Source organism: Crotalus tigris, unplaced genomic scaffold (assembly GCF_016545835.1).
Source record: "Crotalus tigris isolate CLP2741 ecotype Arizona unplaced genomic scaffold, ASM1654583v1 scf7180000019813.360662, whole genome shotgun sequence".
In the NCBI taxonomy this organism is placed as follows: Eukaryota; Metazoa; Chordata; class Lepidosauria; order Squamata; family Viperidae; genus Crotalus; species Crotalus tigris.
In genome coordinates, this window is record NW_024097723.1 from 95,031 (window position 1) to 116,743 (window position 21,713).

Here is a 21,713-nt window from a genome sequence, read left to right on the forward strand (position 1 = left end):
ATGTCCCCCTGGGAGGGAATGTCTAGGCTACCGAACTCTGAGCAGATACGACCTGTTGAAGAACTCTTCTGCCAAAAGCCGCGTCTGCTGCTGCTAGGGAGTCTAAACGGTAATGTCGAATGAAAACCGAAGGTGAGGACCAGGTTGCGGCCCTGCAAATCTCCTCCACCGGAGCTTGCGTTAGCCACGCCGCAGATGTGGCTGCGCTCCGAGTTGAGTGGGCAGTCACCTGATTGGGTGCTGGCAAATCCTGTGAGACGTAGGCCTGCGCTATGCAGGCTCTGATCCACCTGCCTATGGTGGAAGAAGATACCTTCTTTCCCATAGTTGATGGTTGAAAGGACACAAATAATGCTTCAGTCTTTCGGAAAGCCGAGGTGCGTTTCACGTAGAAACACAGTGCTCTCCGTACGTCTAGCTTGTGCCATCTGTGTTCTAGCTTATGTTTGGGTCTTGGACAGAAATCAGGAAGCGTAAGTTCCTGAGATCTGTGAAAGGTGCTATTTACCTTCGGGATGAAGGTCGGGTCTGGTCTAAGAACGACCCTGTCTTTGAAAAAGGTACACAGATCCTTCCTTACTGACAGTGCTGCTAGTTCTGAAATTCTCCTTGCCGAAGTAATTGCCACAAGGAAAGCTACCTTCAGTGATAGGTGATGGAGTGAGCATGTTTCAAGAGGTTCGAAGGGTGCAGATGTCAAGGCTAGAAGGACCCTAGGCAGGTTCCAGGACGGGTACCTGTGTATGACTGGGGGCTTTGTGTTAGACGCCCCTTTTAAAAAGGCATTAATCGCTGGATGTTGTGCTAGGGAAGTTAAGTTGTCGCAGGAGAGTACGGTTGAGAGGGCCGATATCTGTCTGCGGATGGTATTGACTGATAGGCCCCTATTAAGACCCTCCAATAGGTAGTCTAGGATATTGGGGATAGATACTGCGGTCGGGTCTAGGTGAAGCGAAGCGCACCACCTGCAGAATCCCTTCCATGTAGCGTCGTAAATCCTATTGGTGGACGCCCTTCGTGATGCCTGTATGATCGATATCACCCCTGCAGAATAAGATTGTTTAGTTAAGCTTTGCCGCTCAAATGCCAAGCGGCTAGTTGTAGCCACTGGGGATCTGGGTGTACAAGCTTGCCCTGACTGAGTTTTACCCTGTCCGGGGGAATCCTCCACGGGGGTGATATCGAAAGGTCCACGAGGTCGGCAAACCACGGGCGCCGTGGCCAGTGAGGGGCAATGCAGACCATTTCTGCGCCCTCCAGGATCATCTTGCGTATGGTTGCCGGTATTAGTGGCAGCGGTGGGAAGGCGTACAGGAGTTGCGCCGGCCACCGGCACCTGAGAGCATCCGTTCCCTCCGATCCCGGGGACGGGAATCTGGAGAAGAACCTGGGGAGTTGTGTATTCTTGTGGTTGGCAAATAGATCTAGGTGCGGTTGTCCGAACCTCCGGGAGATCTCCTCGAAGAGAGCCGGGTCCAGACGCCATTCCGACTGGTCCACCTTGGCTCTGCTCAGGGAGTCTGCCTGGGTGTTTGTTTCCCCTGAGATGTGTTCCGCTCTGATGGAACTCACATTGGCTTCTGCCCACCGAGCCAGAGCCAATGCTTCTTTCATTAGTTCCACTGATCTCGTTCCTCCCTCCTTGTTTACATGTGCCTTGGCTGCTACATTGTCTGTAAGCACGAGGACGTGCCTCCTCGTTACTAGGTGTGAGAAATGACGGAGGGCCAGGTGTATGGCCCGGAGCTCTAGCCAGTTGATGCTGTGTGACAGGTCCTTCTGACCCCACTGGCCCTGTGCTATCTGGGTCCCCAGATGGGCTCCCCATCCGAACAGGCTCGCATCTGTCGTGAGCGTGACCCTGTTCGGTTCCCTGAATATGCTCCCCTTGAGTGTCATGGGGGATAGCCACCATTTTAGTGATTTCATCACCTGTGCTGGTACCAGCACACTCCTGTTGGAGGTGCTGAGGTTCCTCCTCTGGTAGGGTAGGAGGAACCACTGCAACTCCCTCGAGTGGAGCCTTGCCCATGGGATGATGCCCATGCAAGATATCATCTTTCCCAGGAGCTTCGAGAGTTGTAGCAAGGGCACTCTCCTGATCTCTTGAATTTGGTGGATTAGCTTGGATATGTTGATCAGTCGCTCCTGGGAAAGGAATACCCTGCACTGTGACGTGTCTATCACCGCGCCCAGGTGTTGCAGTCTCCTTGAGGGAATGAGGTGGCTCTTGTTTAGATTGACCGAGAATCCGTGCCCCTGTAGGGTTCGGATTGTGGTCTTGAGGTCTGTCCTTGCTTGTTCCCGAGATCTGGACTGAATCAAGATGTCGTCCAGATAAAACTGGACGCGAACCGGAATCAACCTGAGATGGGCCGCTAGTACAGCTAAGATCTTTGTGAATACCCTTGGTGCTGACGACAGTCCGAAGGGTAATGCCCTGTATTGGTAATGTCGACCCGCGTAGGTAAATCTGAGGAATTTCCGGTAACTGGGATGAATGGGGATGTGTAGGTACGCCTCTGTGAGATCTATTGAGGATAATAGATCGTCTTCCCTGACGCTGGCTAGGATGGATTTCAAGGAGTGCATCTTGAACCTCCTGTACTTTATGAAATAGTTCAGGCCCTTCAGGTCCAAGATTGCTCTCCACCCTCCTGATGTCTTTGGGATGACGAAGAGGATAGAATAAAATCCTCTTCCCTCCTCCTCCTTTGGTACCCTCTCTATGGCCTGGATTGACAGGAGGTGGGCTATGGCCGAAGTTATCAGCCTCGTCTTGTGTGCTCTTCTGGAGATGGGACATCTGATGAACCGGTTTGGTGGGGGAGAACAGAAGTCTAAGGTCAGGCCATGCCTGATCGTTTCCAGGACCCAGGCGTCGGTCGTGGTCTGCTCCCAGACCTCGATGAAATTTCCTAACCGACCCCCAATGGGAGTATCCTGTTTGGCGTCACTTGGTACGCTTAAAGGATCTGCCTCCCGCTCCCCTATATGGGCGTCTGGACTGGAACTGGCCCCTGGCTCCCGGGCTCTGGCGATCCTGGGTTCGATCCTGTCTGGGGTAGAAGGATCGTGAGCCTCTGGGCCAGTCCCAGGATTGCCCTGATCGAAAGGGCTGTCTCCATTCCCAGGGGCTTCCTGGGCGGGAGCCCTGTCTCCGGAAGTCCTGACTGCCTCTCCTGTCTAACTTCTTTGATGGATGTACTAGGATTTTTTTCTTGTCTCTGCCTTCGCTGACATGTGGGTCCAGAATGGAGCCAAATAGGGCTACTCCACTGTATTTGGACGTCGAAAGACGCCATTTGGACCTCAGGTCTGTCTTCCAATTTTTGAGCCATAGTAGCCTACGTGAGGCCACTGTGGCCGCAATGGATCTAGCCGCATACTTTGTTGCGTACAGTGAAGCGTCAGAGACAAATTGCGAGGCCGCGAGGAGCTTGGCCAATGTTTGGTGTACTCTGACCTGGTCTGGAGGCACCGTGCCTTGCAGTTCCCTCAGCCACATGATACTGGCCCTCGCGAAGAATGATGATGAAGTGGCTGCTCTGGCCGCCCAGGCTGCAGCCATATGGGAACGCCGGAGGGAGTGTTCAAATTTCTTCTCCTCAGGTCTCAAGACCTCCGCCATGTCTCCTGGAATCGCGGAGGTAGAAAATAATGAAATCAAGGGGTTATCTACAGTAGGAACCTCTAACATGTTAGAGAAGGAGGGAGATAGGTTGAAAAGCTTTCTTTCCGCGCTGTTAGGTGCCGGTGGGCTTGCAAGTGAGGACCATTGTTCCTCCAGCGTGGTCATAAAGACCTCCGCACATGGGATGTACTTATCTTGTGGAACCTTTTTGGCAAACAGAGGATTGGCCTCCTTGCTTGTTGAGGGCTTCTCATCCTGTACTGATGTTAGGTTGACTGTGGAAACAGCCTTTACCAGGAGTGATTTTAGGAGCGCTGGGTTAAAGAGGCCAGAGCTCGTCGCCTGCTCAGGTGCAGTCTCCTCGTCCTCCGAGAGGGGCATGTCTGACATGTCAAGGTCCACTGAGTCACCCTCTCCCAGTTGAGAGGAAGTTTCAGAGGTGCTGGTAGGGGGTGGCCTAGCCCGACCCTTACGGGGTGTGTGAAAGGCCACTTGCCCCTTAGAAGCCATGAACTGGGAGAATGCATCCTGCATGAATGCATGAAATTGTGCCGACCATATGTTCTCCTGCGCCTTGTCGCTGGAGTGAGGCGCTGGAGTGTGGTCGGGTGAAGAAGCTGGTGAGGAGGGATTGGAGGAGTCTAATGTTCAGTTTCCCCAGGAGGAGACCAAGTCTTGAGCACTTCCTCGGCAGTAGGTTCTGTGCTGGGTGCCACCGCTGGGACAGGGGAAACCAAATTTGTCCCATTGGCATTGGTTCTCTGTGCCCTGCTAATTTGTCTTTCTAAAGCCAAATGTCTCCTCAAAGCCTCTCGCTCAGCCGTTTTAGACTGTCCCTTCTGAGAAAGGTGCTTTGTTTTAGCTTTCTTCTTCCCCCCCACCTCTGATTCAGAAGATCTGCGTTTTTGTTGTTGCTGTGGGGGGGACAATTGAGGGACCTGTGTGACTGAATACGAGACATTGTCTGCCATTGTGCCAGACACCCCGAGTAGGTAATGCCTGGAGTGGGGGAACAAGATACGCAGATCAGATGCAGATGCTTGGGGCTGAGCCCTCCTCTGCCTATACAAACAATGGCCGGACAGACAGGAGTCTTTGGACAGAAGATCCTGCAAGGCAGTGACTAAAGGCCACTATAGGAACAGTCAGGGAAAAATGCTCCTCCTCACCTCCTCACCTAGTCCAGACAAAGTGCAGTTTATATCTCTCTCTCCCCCAGTCTGTGGCTGTGGCAACAGACCACGATCAGAACGGTTCTCTTTCTTTTCCCTCTTCCTTCCTCTTGTCTCAATTTCTTGAGATGACCACAGATCCTAGCATAAGGGCTCCCCCTTTGTCTGCAGGAAAATGGAATCCGGGTGGTGGCCCCGCCCCCAAGGGAAAAACGGCGGGTAGATCCGTTCGTTCAAAATGGCGAATGGGGAAGAAGCCACGCCTCCCAATGGTAGCCCGGGAATCCACGAGGTTCAAAACAATGGGGGATCTTTGACTTTGGCAATCAGTAAGACTCCTTTAGTCTTAAGGGGCTGCGCCTCTCCTCTAAGGAGAAAGAAATTCTAGCGCTAGTTCTGCTCTTGTCGGGCTGCTTCTCGCGCCGCTCAGCTGGTCTATGCCGAGCGGCGCCGCGGTTTGCCGCTTTCCGCGCGGCTCAGCTGTTTCGCGCTGAGCGGCGCCTCGTTCTATCGGCCAAACCACTCAGCTGTTTGGCGGACCCGGAGGGCGACGAGCAACCCGGTGTGAGGCCCCCGCGCCAAACAGCTGCTCGGCGGGCCGGAAATCGGCGAGCGATCCGGCCCGGCTCCAAGCCTCCCGTTAGTCCCTGACGCCCCACTCACGAGTCCGCCGATCCTGGCTGCCTCTCTCGAGTCCTATCAGCTGCCAGGAAACTTTTCTTTCAACTGGAGGAAGAGGGGATTCCTTTTCTCTCTTCTTCTTTTTTTTTTTTTTTTTTGAGTTAAATTAGTTTTGTTCTGAGAGCTGCCTCTCGCACTTCTACCAGGCTTCGAGACTGAGTCAAAACTGGGGTCACGCCCAAAGGAAGGGGTGTGGCCGAAGTTTTTACCCAGTCTGCCAGGCAGGAAGGCCGTCATAGAACCCATCCATTTGGACTCTACAGCCATCCTGCTGGAGAACTCTCCCTTTCTCCTCAGCATGGCTGGCTCAGGAATTCTGGGAGTTGAAGCCCACGAGTCATAAAAGACCCAAGGTTGCCTATCCCTGGGCTAGACTGAAAAGTTGTCTCTTAAGTATCTTGCATTTATGCAATTATTAGATTCTGTTTTAAATTTAATAAATATGAAGACAGGTTTATCTAAATTGGGTGCAAAATACCGCATAATATAGAAGCAGTAAAAATAGCTGCAACAAATTCCTTTTTACAAGATTTTAATTTTTAAGGCAAAAAATCAAAACAGAGACCATTTAGATTTCATTAGCTAAAATGTGGTCAGAGTAGCTGATATTTCTTTAATTAGTCTATGTTTGAATAGCCCACTATGTAATTTGATACATAGTGAAATCAGGTGGCATAATTTGGATTCAGATTTTATTAATTTGCATGTTTACTGCTGTAATATTTCATTATCATTGACTGGTTGGGCAATGTGATTTGTTGTTTCAAAAAACAAAAAGCAACTTTGATTAAATCCAAGACTCCATGTCTCTCTATGTAATTTCTTCACAACTCTCTTACTTTCCATCCTAACAGGAAGCAAGACTGATTAGTTCACTTGTAGGACTTCCTGTACTTTGTAGTTTCTGTTGCAGGTCTGACTTTGGAGTACTGGACAACATTAGCTATCTATGTATTTATGTATTTCTTTAACTGTATCATCTAGGGAAAAAATCATGAAGCTATGCATTCCAGACATTAAATCTGGCTTTTAAAATCTATAGGTTATTAAAGAATGATAGACATTTGTGGATTATCTGTTTCAAGACATAAACAAATTCCCTTTTTCATTTCATTTCAGACTTTACAAATCATGTATCCATAAACATGATTAAACAGCCATATCAGTGTAATCAAATAAGTTTTTTGTATTTTTCATTTTCTGCCTAATTTTAATCTAATTTTTCTTCCTTTACTCAATTTTGTTACTGAATGATTCCACATCATCACGATTTCTAGATATGTTCTACTAGCAAGATTCATCCATATACTCAGGTGAAGTTTTTTTTAACATGATTCCACATTTCTGATCTACAAAATATACAGGAAAGTTCACATAATGTGGTTAAATCCCTTCAAATATTGAGATACCTGAAAACTCAAGTACTTGAATCTTCAACTGTGTTTTAGATTTACTTATTTAAACACATTGTACTATTTATTCAGTTGTTTGTATATTCTAACAATCACCAATTCATGGTAGATCTAAATTAGATGAAAGAAATACCGTACTAAAAATTTTCACTATAAAGTTAAAAGAAGTATTATTAATGACCTTGTTTTATGAATTCAGTCAATTTAATTAGGCCTCAGCCATAATCAAATATTCAGTAAGAAATGAGGTGAGTTTAATTCTTATTTTATCTCATTTTGTATACACAAACTAAAATGGATGAAAAAATTGGAAAATAACAGAAAAAAACAAAACAACAATCATATTAGCTTTTGGAAGTTCACTAGCCAGGATTATCCCAAAAACAAATCATAGTCAAATTGCAATGTACAGTATCAGAAGCATAAGAAAGATTAATAGATACCAGGATACATGTAATTCAATGCAATAATAATAATAATAATAAAAACGTTTGAAAGGACCTTGGAGGTCATCTAGTCCAACCCCCTGCTCAGGCAGGAAACCCTATACCATTTTGGACAAATGGCTGTCCAATCTCTTCTTAAAAACTTCCAGTGTTGGAGTGTTCACCACTTCTGGAGGCAGGCTGTTACACTGGTTAATTGTTCTAACTGTCAGGAAGTTTCTCCTTAGTTCTAGGTTGCTTCTCTCCTTGATTAGTTTCCACCCGTTGCTTCTTGTCCTGCCTTCAGGTGCTTTGAAGAATAGTTTGACTCCCTCTTCTTTGTGGCAGCCCCTGAGATATTGGAACATTGCTATCATGTCCCCCTTCGTCCTTCTCTTCATTAAACTAGACATACCCAAATCCAGCAACCGTTCCTCTTATGTTTTAGCCTCCAGTTCCCTAATCATCTTTGTTGCTCTTCTCTGTATTCTTTCAAGAGTCTCAACATCTTTTTTACATCATGATAACTCTATTTAAGGTTACAATAAATCATGATTGATTAAATATACTCTTAATTCTGGTCATTGCAGTCCCAAGAGTATGACAATTTCAGTTTGGTGAAAGTTGCATTCAAAAATATCTTCAAAATATGCAATCACTATATTTTAAATAAATTAGCTCTATGTCAGCAAATTTCAGATGTAAATACTAAATTCCAGAGCAACTATAATATAGACATGTTTGCTAAGAGAAACAAAAAGCTCATTCAAACAGCTCAGCAAATTCCTAGCTATCTTCAATTTTAAAAATAGATGCCATGATTGAGAGACATTATATTTTAGCACCCATTAACTTTTTATGAAAGTGATTCTTATACGCTATCATAAAGCTTTTATTATTTGTTCACTTCAGTTAAGTCCAAACAGAATCCTATTAGAGCACTAGCTTCCTGAAAAGAAACTCTTTTTCTAAATAATACAGACACTGGGAATGTTATACCATATAATAGCTGGAATGAATGTTTTAAAAGATATATTTTAGCTGGAATGAATGTTTTAAAAGATATATTTTTGAAAAATAATTATTTGCTTTAAATATAAAGAATGAAGATGTAAAGCATAAGTCTCTAAACATGCAGGCCTAGCTTTTAGGTATCTTAGATATATTTACAGTATCCTATGATTTTTCAAACAAAGATTTTCTCACTGAAGTCCTATCACCCAAATGACGTAAAGCTTCCAATTTTACAGAATATTTACCGGTAAAAGTGTGCTAGAATATTAAGGAAATTTCACACTTCTCTGGACTTTACATCCCCTGATGTTAGATTTGCAGTCTAATCCACACTGGAAACTGCATAGGTCTGATCACTAGAATTTCAAAACACATTAGAACAGTGGTTCTCAACCTTTCTAATGCCGTGACCCCATAATACAATTCCTCATGTTGTGGTGACCCCCAAGTGGGTGTGGCCACCAATAAGAGAGAGTAGGACAGCTAGGGAAAAGGGAAAAAAATAGCGGACAGCGTGGTTTGGCGACCCCCGTGAAATGGTCACTCGACCCCAAATGGGGTCCCGACCCACAGGTTGAGAACCACTGCATTAGAAAGAACAAGAGAATATCCTGTTAGAGTAATGTTCTTATTTGGGAAAAAAAGGAATTTGAGCAAATATGCTAAAAAGTGGACACCTTAAGAGCTTATTTATACTGTTTCAATTTAAGGCAGAATATTTGAATTCCTATCCTTTTTACTGCTAAATACCAAATAATAATAATAATAATAATAATAATAATAATAATAATAATAATAATAATAATAATAAAAAAGTTGGAAGGGACCTTGGAGGTCATCTAGTCCAACCCCTGCTCATGCAGGAAACTCTATACCAGCGGTTCTCAACCTTTGTGTGACGGCGACCCCCGTCACATGGACGCGCCGCGCATGTGCGGCAGCCCCCCCATGTGCGGGACGCATGCGGGCACCCCCAATGTGCGGCATGCATGCACGGCGGCGCCCCATGCGTGGCCCCCATGCACGGGGCCGCCCCATGCGTGGGGCCCCCATGTGCGGTGCGCATGCACGGCGGCGCCCCCTGAGGGGGATCGTGTTGTTTGGCGACCCCCGTAAAATGGTCATTCGACCCCAAATGGGGTTGCGACCCATAGGTTGAGAACCGCTGCCCTATACCATTTTGGACAAATGGCTGTCTAGTCTCTTCTTAAAAACTTCCAGTGTTGGAGCATTCACCCCTTCTGGAGGCAGATTGTTCCACTGGTTAATTATTCTAACTGTCAGGACAGTTAGAACTGCTAACTCTTCATTAAACTAGACATACCCAATTCCAGCAGCCGTTCCTTATATGCTTTAGCCTCCAGTCCCCTAATCATCTCTGTTGCTCTTCTCTGTACTCTTTCTAGAGTCTCAACTTTCTAGAGTCTCAAGATTTTCAAATAATTCATATTTATTGGTGAAGTAATTTAAGCCCTCTTAGAAAATAAAATATATATACTCAGATATTTGAAAGTCAAGATCACCATCTCTAACATTTTCAAGAAGTGGAACTCAGACACTGGAATAAACTATTTTTACAATAAAGCCTGTTGATGTAATGCAATTTAAAATTATGTAATGCTTCATTTTTTTTAGCTCTTAAATCAGAGTTAAAATCCAGTTAATTGTTATGAACCTTATAATTCAATCACTTAATGATCTCATTTGTGAGGAGGAGATTGCATTATTCCAGATAAAATACTTAACACAATGTGGATATTGATGTTAACAAAGAATAAAGAAAAATGAATTGGATCACTAAGATGTGGAAGAATAGGACCATGAGCTGGATCCAAGGCAAGCAAGAAAAGGAAATGGAGGTGATACAGAATGCCTGAAATAGCAATCTGATTTGCACAACATGTTAGGCCGTAAGCTATCTTAGCATGATATGTGAACTTCATTGTTTGTAAAATGTAATTTATGGCTTAACAATAACTTTCCCAAACTGTGGCTTATACATTAAATCATAGGTTAGGCAAACCATGTTTTGCATATGTAAATCTAGCCAAAAGCTTCATACAATAATAGAAGTCAGAAACTAGCAAACCACCTTATAAATTAGCATGATGCATGAACTCAGCATGATTCATCAGGCAGCCTGTCTAGAAAAGATAGTGATAAAAGAAAAACAAGGATTCCTCTAGGAACCTCTGTCATTTTTAGCTTTAAATCTCACCAGGTCACTTAGGAGAACAGTCAACAAGAAAGGTGGAAATACCAAACAAGTGATAAGTTGAACTGATCTATTACACATTAGATCAATAGGTAAACCAATCCAACTCTGGCACACCAATCAGATCATACAGTAGTCTAGTGAGAGGTTGAGCGCTGAAACCAAGAATTCATATATGGCAATAGTACAAAGAACACAGGGTGCAACAAGAATTAGCCTCTTGGGTCAGTCATTATATGGTATATATAATTTCTAATATGCAAACAACACATGTAGAATGCAAGTATTTCAGATAACAATATATACAGTTCATCCTAATAGCTCTCCTACATCAACATTCTTTGAAATGTGTTTCTTAAAAATGGGGGAGGGGGAAACTGAACACTATCTCAAAGAATAATTTCATCATTGCTATTCACCACACTCCATACAATCCTATCCTTAGATTAGCATCTGATATCTGCTAAAATAGATTTTCTTTCTCTGTCTTTATCTTTCCCAGTTGCATAATACAGTACTCATCTGGCAATTGTTCACATCCTCAAAGGCATTTTCTCTGAAAACTATTTTAAGTTTCTTATCATTTTACATATCACAAAAAATATAATACTACAAGGAAAATAAGCATATTATTTTACATACACTGACTGCATTCTCAGTCTTTAAAAGTGTTAATATATAAGAAATTCTTTCAATCAAAACAGGGTTGTTGTTTTTTCTTAGTGTGTTTCTTGCTTGGTTACACAGGTTGCTTGACTTGCATTGTGCTCATCTAGTTCTTTCAGTGAAGCTTATCCATGCATGGTGCAATGAGGAATTTTGATTCAGCCAGCTTAATGCAGTGCCTGACACTGATTGGGATGAGAGCGAGTGACTATGCCAAGGTCATCCAGTTGGCTTCCATGCCTAAGGGAGGACTAGAACCTGTGTCTTTATATCGAGCACATTAACCATTATGCCATGCTAGGTCTCATGTTTCCAATCAGAATATTAGGAGGAACTGGGTCTACAAAACCACATAGATTTTCTTAACACAGTTACCCACTGAAATGTCAATATAGGAGATTCCTAAAAGAAAAAGACTTTTCTATTCCATTTGACATATAAAGCTTGTGCCTTTATTTCTATGGGTAGGAGAACTTTTGAATACAGTTTTCCAGAGATTAAGAAGTTGCATGGAACTCTGATAAATTCTATGGGACCACATCTCCTTGAAAACTAGTTTTCTTTAATCAGACCTGCAAAAACAGGTTGCCAAACAATCTAAAACAATTATAAACTATAGAACTAGGAGACTGTTTGATAATGAGTATGTGATGTCTAAAAGTGCTCTAGTCAGTGTTTGTAAATTGTTTCAACAATACAATGCACAAATATATTTCATCAAGTTAGGAGTCAAGCTGCAAATTAGTCTGAAACTTTTACATAGGACAAGAGGGCAAGGTCTGATACCACCACCCCTTGAATGCCATTGAACTTTATCTAGTCTGGCCCAGGTGCAAATCATCAGTGTGTGAAGATTTCTGTAAAATAGGCATGAGCAATAAAGTACAATTTATTGAACTCTTTACTTATTGAACTCTTCATGTGTGGATCTGGTTGTTCACGCCTGACATTTGCTGATTTTTAATTGGCATTTGATTTGATTTCAAGACCTCTCCTATGGGCAAAACTCAAAACGTTTTGATACTGTCTTGAGATTACTGTTTCTCAAAGAAAGATTATATAATGACTCCAAGATTAGACTATACCATCTAAGCCAGTGTTTCTCAACCTTGACAATTTTAAGGCATGTGGACTTCAACTCCCAGAATTCTGGGAGTTGAAGTCCACATGCCTTAAAATTGTCAAGGTTGAGAAACACTGATCTAAGCCAATTTCAGCACACAGAAATGTAGGGCATGGATGTAATCATTGTGCCTACCTTATTTAATATATGCATAAACTCGTTGCTAAGGAACTCTAAGACCCAGACTTTCATCCCCCCCAAAACTGCACATGTGAATGTTCCTTTCTTATTTAATGCAGATGATGCAGTCATTATTTCCCCATTGCAGCTGGCCTTGGCCACACTCTTAACACCTTAGAGTGCTACTACAGGGAATATCAATTTGTGATTAACTGCTAGAAGACCAAAATAAGTCTTTGCTAAAATATTTTGGAATCTCCACTGGATACCAGAAGGCTAGGAGACTGAGCAGAAGAATGTTTTTTGAATACTTAGGTATGATCTTCAAGACATAGGATCATGGAGTGAATATTTAGCCATTCTATAGTTCTTTTACACTAAAGATGAAGAATGTATTCCTGTGGCTTTAAAATTATTAACAGCTAACTCTCTGGCTCAGCTGCTTTATAGTTCCCAGCTAAGTCCTTTCCCCAAATTATAGGTAAATGGAAATGGTGCAAACTAAGTTTATCAGAATTCTGTTCCATGTCTCAAAATACATATCTAAAAGTAGGTTAAGAGCTTGTTATTAATTATTAATTACTGGGTCAAATGCCACTATATTCCAGTGGCTTCCATTGATTCCATCCATTCTATCTGCTAAACTACATGGTCAAAAATAATCCATCTTCCCTGTGGCTTTTCTTTTGAATTCTCACAGCTTTTTGAATTTATTCAGACTAAGAAAGTAATTAGAGAATGGCTCCTGGACATTATCAGAATAAGAAAGATCTTATTCCTAAATCTATATAAGTTCAGTTTAATTATTTCAGAGGGTAATCAGCCAATTATATAAATTCATTAATCTCCCATCACAATTAAAGTTCTTTTTAAGAGCCAAATTCAACAGCTCTATATGGGAAATTTAATAAAATTATATGCCTAGCTCAATCAACTCTTGTGATGAGGGTTCAACTGAACCCATCTTGCATGTACTGTTACACTGTGATATTCAAAGAGGTCTAATCTTTCCTCTGTCATCCTATGTTCCAGGTTGGCCTGAGGAATTTTAAGACAATTTTCTTCTGTTATATAGAAAATTCCAACCAAATGGATTTGTAACAAAGTTTTGTATTATAGCCATGCATGTATATAAACAATTGGTCTCCAACTTATATTAGTAATTACTTTTATATTTGTATTCTCGTAGATGCTGTGATTTATATTTTTTTAAAAAAATTAATAGGATGATTTATGCCTTTGGTTAAATTATTTTGTAAGTTGAATATTTACTTCCCCTTTTAAGATCTAATTTTCATTCAAGAATTTTAGTTTAATAATATGCACTGTTGTATCACTTATTTGTTTACTCATAACATATTTGTACACTTGGTTTAATTGCACTTACTCTCTCTCTCCCACTTTTTTACATCTGGATTGATCATTGACTGAAATAAATTAATAAATAAATCTTGGTCTTTAGGAAGAAAACTTCACCAAAATGCAAGCATTCTTGGATAAACTACAAAAATAAGCAGTATTTTTTAAAATATATATATAAATCCTGAATTGGGTTATAGATATCAATACCTTTTGATACAATGGTACATAGTAATATGACTTAGTAATAGTACAAAGGTACATAGTAATATGTAGCCTATTGTAGTTTAAGATGGTAAAACACTAAAAAAAATTTTTTTTACTATTGTGGTTTACGTGGAATCTTTGACATTACATTTCCAATAATTAGCTGAAATGAAAAAAAAAACAGAAAAGTGTAAATGGCAATTTTGGACATAATGAAAACCAGTTAACAAAAATAGATCAGTCATGTGTTAAGAAGACATGACATCCCACAAGTCAAACTGGCTTTCACTAGCTTCAATGAGCCTACATAAAAATGACTCCATGGTAGAGATCATATAACACTGAAAAGATTAGTTCAAAAAGAAGCAGAACATATTATATTGAAGATCCTAAACCTTAGTAGCAAAGAGCATACTATAAAGACATATGCAAGCTTATAATCATTTCCAATCATAAGTAGTAGAAACAAATGATAGAAAAATGAGAAACTGATACTTGAGTAAACAGATGTTGTGGTAATAAACAAGAAAGCTATATTCAGTGCATAACATAAGTGAATGTAGTTTTCTAGCAAAATACAGCCCCAATTAAGCTTCTTTCCAGACCTAATTATGTTATAAGTAGACTGTGCTTCAAGCAATAAAGAGAGACAAATAGTATTGGTAGGTAAGCAGATGCTGGACAGAGATTGTCCACATGGGCATTTGTGTTTGTGCACCTAATACAAAAACAAAACTGGGTAAATGAAGTTAGCATTTGGCTTAAGACTCATGTAACAATTGAAATTCTTTTCAAAATAATTAAGAAACTTCACATTGTACCATGCAATTTCTTTCTTAAAGAAGAGAATATTTCCCACATTCAAATTCTGTATTATCAAATGTGGTTTATTATACCTTAGATTCTGAAACCTTGTTACACACACATTATAAAATATCCTAATCATACAATTTATTACTGGTGTCAATAGACAATATAGAAAAGCAAGGATGAGTTAGAGACTTCTCCTGCAGCAAATACCAGTGCTACACATTTTTTTTTCAATTTAATGGAAATATAACAAAACACAACAGCTACTGTATTAGAGTTCTGAGGTTCAGCAAGCTACGTGCCATGCAACAATTTTAACAACTGACCCCTACATTGCAGAAAAGACTTTATATTGCATAAAAAGATGCAATTCCAGTAATCTATTAATGTTTGTAGATGCTACCAAGGATTACAATATTAAAACAGTTCTATACTGCCCATTAGTTTTATTTTCAGTGACAGCAGGAAAAATTTTGTTTCTTAAATGTTAATTATATCAGACCATGATTCGTTTTGCTAAGGATAAATCTGTTTTACTTATTTGTGGTTTTATATTACTGCAGATTCTGCAAGGTATCTAAATAAAAATGCAAGCGGTTTTCTATTCGGTGTTAGTATAAGCAATTCCCTAAGCTTTACACAAACTTTGCTATATCTGCTTACATGGGGAAATAATTCCTGCTCTGCATGTGTCTTCCTAGGCCCAATTTTCAATCCAGCTCCCTATGCAAGTAAAATGAACATGTAATATCATTTTTTCATTTGCACACTTTTCATCTAAAAACACAGGGGAAAACATCTACTGAAAAAATAAGGGATTCAAATGACTTTAATTTCTTATCGTGTATCCAAATGAAAGTGTATGAGGAAAAGCTGACTTAGAATCCTAGCAGTGTTCCAATATCTCAGGGGTGCCACATAGAAGAGGGAATTAAGCTGTTCTCTAAAGCACCTCAAGGCAAGACAAGGAGCAATGGATGGAAACTAATCAAGGAGAGAAGCAATCTAGAACTAAGGAGAAACTTCCTGACAGTTAGAACAATTAACCAGTGGAACAACCTGCCTCCAGAAGTAGTGAATGCTCCAACACTGGAAGTTTTTAAGAAGAGACTGGACAGCCATTTGTCTGAGCAGGGGGTTGGATTAGAACAGAGGTCTGTGGACTGGAGGAGGCGTGGTTTTGTGCGTGCCTGCATCCTGTAGATGGAGCTTTGCTTGTTTGTGCGGATCAGTTGCTGGCATGCCATGGCCTGGTACCGGTCCACAGACCGGGGGTTGGGGACACCTAGACTAGAAGACCTCCAAGGTCCCTTCCAACTCTGTTCTGTTATACTGTAACCAGGTTGTCTAGAATATTTTAAGCAGAATGCTCTCACAATATAAGCTAATGTAACTTATTGCACTAAGAAATTGTGTGGCTAGCTGTTAGATCTGCATTATATGTGAATCACATCACTATAAATGTGTAAACTATAGATTAATGCAACATATGACTCACTCTCCTGGCTGCAATAAATGTTTCATCTAGTTGAGCGAGATTACTAAAAGAGGGCTGGAATGCTTTGCCCCTAAAGCAGTGGTTCTCAACCTGTGGGTCGGGACCCCATTTGGGGTCGAACGACCATTCACGGGGGTTGCCAAACAAGGCTGTCCGCCATTTTTCCCCCTTTTCTTTGGCCACGCCCCTGGCACCCAGTGATGTATAAGTGGTTGGGGTCACCACAACATGGGGAACTGTATTATGGGGTCGCGGCTTTAGAAAGGCTGAGAACCACTGCCCTAAAGGTTCATTTTGTTTCTGTTTAAATGAGGTAAGACCGAAATCTCATTCATCACAGAAAATAGAAGAGTTCAAGCAATAGTATGAAGCATTTCATCCGTCCTCATTTACCAATCTGCTATATTTCCATTTTGGGCATAGATGATGCAAAAGTCTAATGCAGACATGTCAAACACAAGGCCCGGGGGCCGGATGCAGCCCGTGAAGTGGTTTCATGTGGCCCGTGAAGCCATCCTGAAAACAGTGAGGGAATGGCCCCCTCTGCCTTGGCCCAGGCTGGCCAGAAGCCAATGTACAATTTTGTGGTGGTCATCTATGCTGAAACGCATTCAGTCTTAGCTCCACAAGGCTGTCTGGAAACAGCGAGGAACCAGGAGAACCTTGAGCAGCAGCCTGGAGGAAGTGTGGCTGGGTTTGGTGCCACGAGTGGTCAAGGGCCAAGCTGGGCATTTGACCTCTGCTGCTCTGGGCAGCCCGCACCACCATCCAGCCCTCCCCCGGCATAGCCTGAGAGGAATAATGAGGCTCCTCCAGTGGACCATGCCTTGGCACTTGCCCTGGTCCCACCCCCTTCTGCCAGAGACCCTCAGATCTATCCCACTCCTGCCCAGGCCCCCACAGGCACCGTTGATGCGAATGACATAGAGCTGGCCACACCCACCCAATAGGCCACACCCACTCCATCCACACCCACCCAGCAGGCTGCACCCACCCTGGCCACACCCACCCAGCCCCCTGAGGGCAACCACAATGCTGATGCAGCCCTCAATGAAATTGAGTTTGACACCTCTGGTCTAATGTATTTATTTGTCTAATGTAAAACCTAAGGAGTTGGTAGCAAAGCTTATAAAGGATTATGTCTTTCCTCTGCTACCAGCATGAGGTATTGCTATATTAAACACACAGATAGTGAATTTTGGGGGCACATATAAATATAGTAACTGCTGGTCTTGCATGAATAAACTACACTTTTAAAAAAATCAATACTGTACAAAGATGTAGCAGTTTGTGATAAAGGGAAGCTGCGCTCTTCCTTCCATCTTGCTTTGTAATTTATGATGCATGAGTAAGATAGTACTTAAAATCATAGGTTAAGGAAGGAACAAAAAGGTTCACAATGGAAGACGGACCAAAGGAAGGAGGTCTGGTTTTTATTCATGAGGAAAAATGTTTTTTTTTTCTGTAAATATATTGCAAATAGCAAGAAAAAGACCTGCAAAAGAAATGTGATCATTTCAACTCATCACCACCAGTGAAAGCCTCTTCCAGGTACAAGTGTAAATCGCCACATACTGTTCCTTCCTATCCTATGGGATGTTTCACTAGACTAATTTTTATTCATAAATGTTGACAAAGAACAGACCAAAAGTTCCATATATCTATCATTACCAAAACAAAATAAGGAGTTATAATTTGAAGGTCAGTAACTTTTTAAAATCGAAAATCATCCTATTGTTCTGCCTTTTAGTTCAATTGTTACAACTGGAGTTCATAACATCATGCCCCATACTCATATCAGCTAAAATAATCTTTTGCACATAGGCTTATGGATTTCATGAACAAATGTACACCCCATCAGTGCAGCATCTACAAAACAAAAATTAAAATGTACAAAATCACACAACTTGCATTGGCCACATATTAATTGGAATATGATCCTCCAAATCCTGCATTTGGAAACTGAATCTCAACATATGGCTATGCATTTAAACCATATCTATTTCACATTCAATGAACAAAATTTAATATAGACAAATTCATTTCATTTAGGAACATTCTGTATTGCCCTGATTTAACTAACTTTTCCACCACAGAAAAATTATCATACAATAGTGTCACTGAGTTTAGTTTTTCTTTTACAATGAGAACTGCAAAAGTTTGCATTATGTAAGCATAATCTCAAGGAATCAAAATAGAAAAATTAAGACATAAAATACTAAAAAAGGTTATTTTAGTATTTATTTTAATATGTCCTTTCTCAATGATTCAGATACATTTAACAGACTGAACTTATCATGAGTGTTCAAAAGTTCAAGAACATGATACATATCAGTCACCTTTATAAAAATGAACTAATCCAAAATTTAGATGAAAAAAAAAATAAAGCTTTAATCCACATGTAAATGATTTCAAGAATAATATGAATAAATCTCCAGAGAAGGCTTCATTTCTAGCAGCACACTCCAGAGTCCATTCAAATCAATAGGGAGAACACAAGGCGGATAGGTAAGTCTGTAAAATTACCCTAGTGAAAATGTTGATAAATCCCCAATTATGACATTTGCTCTAGCATAAAAACAAATGCAAAATATAATACAATCACCAATGCAAACCCTTCCTATAAAAGATTAATCCTCTTGAATTTTAAGTTATTTATCAACCTGATGACATAATTTTGAAATGTATCAAATATTGCTAAAATATATAACTATTTAGAACACAGTTCACATCTTCATTGGAATTTGTTTAACATATTCACATGAACACAAGGAGTTAAGAGTATAATCATATCATTACCTAGTTTATTAAGATTGAAAAATCCTGAAATGATCCAGATATTAACATTTGTAATATTTTGGAAAATGTTAACAACTCTCTTGCCACACATCAGATAAGATTAATAATCAGACTGTTGCAGCAGACAACAGGTAACTTACTCATAAGTTTATTAGCAAACATTTACAAATTAAATTCTTACATATTCAAAATGGCCAATATGAAAATAACACTGCATATGGAAATACCACATAAAACATGGCTTCCAAAAGTGCAATTTACAATTTTTGTTGCCCAAGTAGGCTTCTCCTTTATTCTCAACCATAAGAAAGTTCAGGTTTCTCAGCAACATACTAGCATTTACTAAACAACCCTCTCTACTCAAAGAACAGTCTTATTTTTATACCCTAGCCTCAAACATTTGCATTTCAATTCTTCAGTTTACACCTATACTTGGGGTTTGCTGTCTCCGTAGACCAGCTGCCTTTCTACACCTAAACTCAATTCCTGCCCTTGTTTTACTACATTGGCTAGCATAGCTGCCAATCATTTCAGCTAATGCTCTTTCCTTTCTATTTCAGACACAGTCTATTGTCACATCCGTATTATCAGGCCTTTCAGCAACACATAGTGCAAGCAAGCTTCACTTTATCAGGAACTATGTGGATCCTGTTCCTAGCAATCAGGCTTACTTGTCTATATATTTCATTAAAGTCGTAATCTTTTTTTTTTTTTGAGATGGCAGAGAAAAGAGACACTGTTTTAGTGGTGAAATCCCTCTTTTCCTTTACTTATTCTTAAATAGCTCAAAAGAGTTGCAGCCTTCCGTTTTGTTAAACCAGTTGCATCTCATATCATTATTCCCTTTTTTTTTTTTTAGTATAAACGAATACTAAAAGGATATTGGTACAAGCTTCTCTCTTTTTGGCAGACCAAGTTACTAATGAGCTTCCAAAACCTAATAAAACGTCAAGGAAAAGCTTCTATTCCCCCCCCCCAACCACCCCAGCTCTTGTCAACAAGGACTGAGCACGTCACTTCCTCCAGAACCTTCCCATAGCTTGCAGGAAGACTCACCCGCCCCTTTTAGTGCAAAACACCCATCCTCTTTCGCAGACTCAAACTTTTTCTTCTTAGGGACTCGGACAGTTCCTGCCACCCCTTAGAAGGCTCCTTGCCTCCCCTAAAAAGCCCTGCTTTCTGGATCCATTCTGTCAGCTCTAAAGCTCCCATATCGCCATCACCACATTGCTCTCTCTCACACACACAAACATACACTTACACGCACATATACACATACACTCCTCCGTAAAGATTTAAAGAGACCTTGTACGCAACCCTCCCCCGACGGCAATAGATCCCTTTCGAGCGAATGCTCACAAGCCCGTTTCCTTCCGGTAGTGCTGGCAGCCCCCCCCGCCGGAGCCCCCCCATCTTCAGAATTCCTCACCAACCGCTCCGCCCAATTAATGCCCCTCACCCTCTCCCGGCTGGCTGGGGGGGATCTCGCATTCGCTTCATTCCCATCCCCTCTCTCCCCAGAGAACAACACCTCTATTACTCTCCAGAGTAGTAATTCTCGCTTCCTCTTCTTCCCCACCCGCACTTATTATTGCGCTGGCTCCCGGCCCATGAATACACCCCCTCCTCGGACCAGCGGGCGCTCACCATCTGCTGCCCTAACCTCCAACAGCACTCATCATCCCCCATCCCGACATCCCGTCCCACGGTCGGCTTCCTCCCCAGCTCCGGAATATCAGCGCCCGCTCTCCCCCCCACCCAAGCAGATCTTTCTGCCTCCCAGCAGACTCACTTCGGCAGTCATTAACTCAGAGGAACCCTGACCGTTTCCCTCCTCCTCTGTTGCCCACCTCCGCCCCCTCCCGTCTGTCCCGAGGCCAGCCCCCCTCCCCCACGCCCGATCGATCCTCCGGGGGGGGGAACAGGGAGGGAGCGGAACAGCCCCGCCGGCGCCTCCCCCTCCCTCGCCCCCCCACATCTCCCCGTACCTGTAACTGCAGCATCCCCGTCTCTGAGCTGCCGGCCTGGCTCTTTGTTTCCTGCCGCGGGCCGGACAGGAGAACTGGCTCCCCCCGCCTCCTTCGCCTCCTCCTCCTTTTCCTCCTCCGCCTCCTTCTCACACTCATTGAAAGCAAACAAGCATCATGGCGGCAGCGGCGACGAGTGCACGGGGAGCGCCTAGGCCCGGCCCACATCGCTCGGCTCGGCCGCCCACTCCTCGCCGCGATTGGATGGCCAGCGCGAGGCAGGCTCGGCGGGAGGCTATGGCTGCGCAGAGCCAGAGGGACGCGGGCGGAGACGGGGAGGGCTGGCCTTTAGAGGGAAGTGGTGTGGAAGAAGCCGCGTCCGCAGCCCCGCCGAAGAGGAGCGGTGCAAGTCGAGGCATTTGCCCGTCTCGGGAGAGAGCTCCGCGGGGCTCAGTAGTGCAGGTGTGGGGCCCGAATGGTTGGAGAGACTGTCAATCAGGATATCTCAGGGCTGTATTGAGTAGACTTCAAACTCTGGCCTATAGATGCAGGGGCGATAGTATTTACTTACTCTAGCAAGCAGGAGGCGTGCAATTCACTGCCAACGGTTG

The 21,713-nt window shown here is 42.3% G+C and overlaps 1 protein-coding gene across 2 annotated transcripts in view; it reads right to left on the reverse strand.

The window, feature by feature from the left end:
• CNOT6 (CCR4-NOT transcription complex subunit 6) overlaps positions 1–21,274 on the reverse strand; it is a 78,911-nt gene extending 57,637 nt beyond the window's left edge. Inside the window, exon 1 of one of the 2 annotated variants that reach the window (XM_039364584.1) lies at positions 21,124–21,274. The gene's annotated coding sequence lies outside the window, so the exon portion shown is untranslated. Of the gene's footprint in view, positions 1–20,927; positions 20,958–21,123 lie in introns of those variants that run through there. The other variant, XM_039364585.1, reaches the window with a different exon arrangement.
• Positions 21,275–21,713: the final 439 nt, after the last annotated feature.